This window comes from Delphinus delphis, chromosome 2 (assembly GCF_949987515.2).
Source record: "Delphinus delphis chromosome 2, mDelDel1.2, whole genome shotgun sequence".
NCBI classification, from domain to species: domain Eukaryota; kingdom Metazoa; phylum Chordata; class Mammalia; order Artiodactyla; family Delphinidae; genus Delphinus; species Delphinus delphis.
Window position 1 is genome coordinate 123,171,677 of NC_082684.1, and position 5,089 is coordinate 123,176,765.

At 31.0% G+C, this 5,089-nt stretch overlaps 1 non-coding gene across 1 annotated transcript; it reads right to left on the reverse strand.

Annotated features, from left to right (window-relative positions):
- Window positions 1-3,722: 3,722 nt before the first annotated feature.
- On the reverse strand, window positions 3,723-3,789 carry LOC132421484 (small nucleolar RNA SNORD109A). The gene has a single exon (XR_009518728.1). It is a non-coding gene; the product is annotated as a small nucleolar RNA SNORD109A (small nucleolar RNA).
- Between the last annotated feature and the right edge of the window lie 1,300 nt (window positions 3,790-5,089).

Here is a 5,089-nt window from a genome sequence, read left to right on the forward strand (position 1 = left end):
ATATGTAAGTTTGAGTCGACATGACCCTAACCTTATATATACAAAGCACACTGGCAACCATATGTTCTTATTTCTCTGTGTCAAGTCCACAAACACACTCATACATACATAAACATACATCTAGGCTCTCATCTGAATAAACCACACAATGTTTATAGGGTGGTTGGTGCAAAATAAGAGTGTTTCAGTAGCTATTAGACTTTCAATGAAATGATAATAATTTTCAAGATTTACCACTAGATTAAAATTCTTTGTATTCTGTGTCATTAATCTACTACTTTAACATGACACCATAACTTATAGCTTTATATTTATTTTCTTATTTGTTCATTCTCAAGCATGAATTGCCAGCACAAAGAAATGAAAAGAAAAATCCATATACCAAATATAAATCTTCTCAAGTTATCTGGAAAGAAACACACGTAGTACCAGAATCTTAAAAATTCCTACTAGGAAGCTATCCTGAGTAATTTCTTCATGTTAACACTCTTTTAAATACAGTGTAATCAATTTTGCCCTCTCATTGTCATCTTAAATTAATTATCAGAATTTATTATTATAAATAAAATCTTGTATGATTTATCTAAACAATAGCTTTTTCAGAACATCTGAACCTTAGTATACAAATTTTGTTTTGAAATTAATAATAGTATTCAAGTGATTGGAATTGAAAGGCTGTTATGGCATGGCTGTGAGTATTTAACGTTACTGCAATGTTTGATTTACTGAAATATCTGTGTTTAAAAGAGAACTTCTTGACTTATCCTAAAGACATCAATTGTTAGTCCCCAAATAACACATTATTTAGTAGACAATATTCCTAGGAAATTTATTAGCTAACATTTGGTCTATTTTGATGGGATATTTTAAACTTTCTACTAAAATATATGTGTAGAAAAGAGCATGCAGTATAATTGTAAAGCTTAATTAATTTGCCATCCAAACAACACAGCAACTAATCAACACACACAGGTTGTAATACAAATATTACAAGCATTCCAAAAACAACCCAGGTGCCTTATTTCCATGACAATCTCCTACATGACTTTCAATGACTAACTCATTTTCAGATCATAGGTTAGTAAATACACATCAGATATGGATGTGGCAATTTCAAAATGGAAATAACTGGCAAGATAGAATACTGCACCCACAATGATATAATTACATGCTAATGTAATAATCAGTGAAAATGGAATATTCACTAAATTATGCCACCCTCTGGGCCATTAGAGAGATACAAAATTATTCCAAAGTAATAAAATATATTCAAAGTATTTTTTATCATATGGAATCAAGTTAGAAATCAGTAATAAAAATCGATAGAAAAAGTCCAGCTGTTTGGAAATTAAGCAATGTCCTTCTAAATAATCCATAATTCAAAAATAAATCAATATGAAATTAGAAAATACATTTATGTGAGGAATAAGAAGGATGAAGAATGCCAAACTTGTGCTCTTGTGACTTATAAGGAAGTTTAGAGTAAAAAGCAATATATGAGAATTGAAGAAGGCTGAAAATCAATAGATTATATATCACAAGAGCTAGATCAAGGAGACTGAATCAAGCTCCAGAAGAGTAAAGAAAAATTAATGAGATTAAGGGCAGAAAAACACCAAAATAGAAAGCAGACAGGTAATCGGAAATATTAACAAATATTAGTAATTTGAAATAGTTAGTATGATTGAAACCCTCCTGGCAAGATTAATCAAGAATTAGAGATAACACAAAATGCTTAATCTAAAAGACATACTGCTATTTTAAAAATAAAATACCTAAAAAATAAAGACTTACAAAATAAGAAGAGCATATTACTAACACAACAATGAATTTGATGTTTCAAATAAAATGTTCATCTGATTAGTAAGAATCTTGTGTAAATGATGTAGTCACAAAGAGAAAAAAATTATACAGTTCATTTTTATAAACTTAAAAAAAAACATAAAAATAAAGTACATTTTTCAGAAGGAGCAGCATTTGGGGAGAAGAGGTTGGAGCTGGTCATAAGGAAGGGTTTTATTATGCCAGTCCTATTCTGCTTCTGTGTCTGAATCCTGTACTATTGTAGAGTAATAATATGGGCAATTTACTGAATATATATTATGCATCAATATAGTGTTATACTCTTTGGATTGAGACAGTATCCCTGACTTCATGGCTCTGTGAATCTACTAATAGTAACAAATATGCAAAAAAGGGTTTGCGAGAAGACATTTTTAAAAGTAAAAACATGTCCCATTTTTCCTGCTATTCATATGCTTGCTCAAAAGCTTGTTAATGATCAAGGTTCTAGAGTTCATTTCAATATCTGGCTAAACCAATTTCCTTTTTTGATCTATGACTATTTATTTTAGTTATTATCAACTCTTTAGAATTATCTTCTATGGTTCTATAGAATAAATATAAATAAACAATACATAATAAATATAAACATAAGTACTTCTTGATAGAATCTGTGACAGAACTTTGTCAAGAAAAATGTTTACCTGTCCTTAGGGCATTCATCTCAAAGTACCAGGTAACACATAATCTTCAACATAGCTTGCCAGGAAATATATAGACCACTCTTTTTAGTGATGCATATTTCAACTTTCAGAAATAATGATGCCATATATGATATTTCATATTTCTCCATTTGATATCTCTAACATAATACCTTTTCTTTTTAGCCCAACACAGTATTGAAAACTGAACTATTTTGGGTTTCAAAAGAATATGGCAACGTTTATTGTATAAAAACTTCATGGTCTTAAAGAGATCTAACAAAATTTCTCATACAACTTTCCATGTTGCAAAAATGAGAAACAACTAATTTATGCCAATCCACAAATATTAAAGTAGAAACAAAAAAGCAATGCAGTGTGACCACAAATGCCTATGAATAATTGAGCCTGTGTCCTGAAATCCCAACAATAAAACAGATGAGGAAAATCTGATAATATTTTGGAAGATTCCGATTTTACTACAATAATTTTTTGATCCACTATGAAATTACCAAAAATTCTCTAAAATTCTACATTTTTCCATCAAAGCAGAAAAGAGTTAAAATGAAAGAAGAAATTATAAAGATTCAATAATGTAAGTGACCTTAGTGAGGGTCTCAAATAGAAAAAGGACACATCATCAAAACATTCTCAAATAAGCCTCTAAAAAGATAAACAGAGAGACCTCAGGACCTGGCACAGAGCATATGAAATATGAATTTCAAATAGCTACTCACCCCTGTCCTCTGAATTGGAAGACCTGATTCCAGTCCTTCTATTTCAGCAAAACATAACAAAAAGAAAAGCAGAGTCTTAGAAAATATTCAGTAGTAAAAATAACAAAGAACTAAAATTTGATACCATTACCATTATTTACTGTACACATGCAGTGTTTCCTTCTTTTAGTTCAACATTACTGAGACTTTCAGTACCCATCACAGTTGCTTGTCCCCTTCTTAATTCAATCCTTTTCATTTTCTAATTCATTACACAAGAACATATTTCCCATATACATGTATATATAGTCATATTTATGACTCTGTTCAAAGTGACCAAAATAAAGCAAAATGGATCACTGATCATAAAGGTACATACTGCCTTATAAGATAGGACACTAATGCCCTTTTCTGTGAGAAAGAAAAAAGCATGCTAACAGTGGCATTATGTTGTTACTCAGGGGTCACCAAATAGAGCCAGGCTCTGAGAGTCTTATTTGTCTTATTAGAGGGGCATTCATATGGACCTCAGATTGACATCTGGAATGAGTCCTTCAGCATCCTCAGACAGTTGTGCTCATCATTGATCCAGACAAGCACCCTCCCAACAAATAAGCATTTCCACAGCCAGGCTTATTTCCTTCAGGCTTATCTACTGCACTATGAATAAAGAACAGTACATGGTAGAGTAGACATCCTATTTAGTACCTGAATAATGGAATTCTTATATATATAACTGGAAAAAATTGACCTTGGATTGTTCTAATAAAATTAGATAAAATCCATTGGGAAAACACAGAAAAAACTTAATCAACTAAAAATTTGAAGAGTAATTAGTGTAGCAAAGTTATATGTAGTATAATTACAGTACAAATATAAGTAGAAACATCTATGTTCTGAATGTTCCAGATATAGATTAAAAATATCAATGTTTAGCACACTTGTATTTAACTACAAGATTATTGTCATTCAATACAAAATAGTGAAAAAAGGAATTACAGCAATGACTCTCCAAAATTATTCAGGTTACTTTTTAAAAACGTTTTAAAAAGGGAAGAAACAATAATGAGAATTCCTTGAACTATGTAGAGACATTCACAAGAAAAAATATATCTATCATAAAAATATTCTTCCTTGAGTCTCTGAACGATCTCACATTGACTACTGACATCACTAGTCATAAAACACATAAGAATTTTGAATGTACCAGAGTAGCTGCTCACTTTTCTTCCCTGAAAATAACTTGTTCACTTGAAAGAAGAGTAACTTGTTCTAGTTTTTGACCTGCAGCAAAATATCACAAAGAAAATAGATCAGATCATACAATGAATTAAATTAATTAAAAATAAAGCATAACATTGGTTCCATTTTAATTAATCATATAGGCTTTCCTTGCCAGAAACATCACAGTTGCTTCATCCATTGTTACCATTGCCATTTCATTTATCCACTTGTTTCCTCTCTGAGTTTTTTACTTTTTGCAAATTGCCTATAATCCTCTGTACTGAACTATGCAAATAAGTGACACAGCAGTTATCTCAAATGGAAAATTCTAAAGTTGTATTCCATCCAATAAAGACTTTATAAATATCTTATGATGTAAAAGTACCTCTGACTTAAAAATGCAAGACACATGGTAAGAGTATTGTGCTATTATTGAGGAGGTTAAAAATTAAGCCAGTTCTGAGAGTGTTGTCTTATTAGAAGGCCACTCAGCAGGATCTCAGTAACCTTGATACTTATGCTCATCCTTGATCCAGACAGGACAACTACCAACAAATAAGCGTTCCTTACACACACTAATGCTCTTGACAATTTACCAGTTTCATCCAACTTGTAGTGGAAAATGGCACAGGTAGACATTTGACTTGATTTTAGTAACACTGGTTA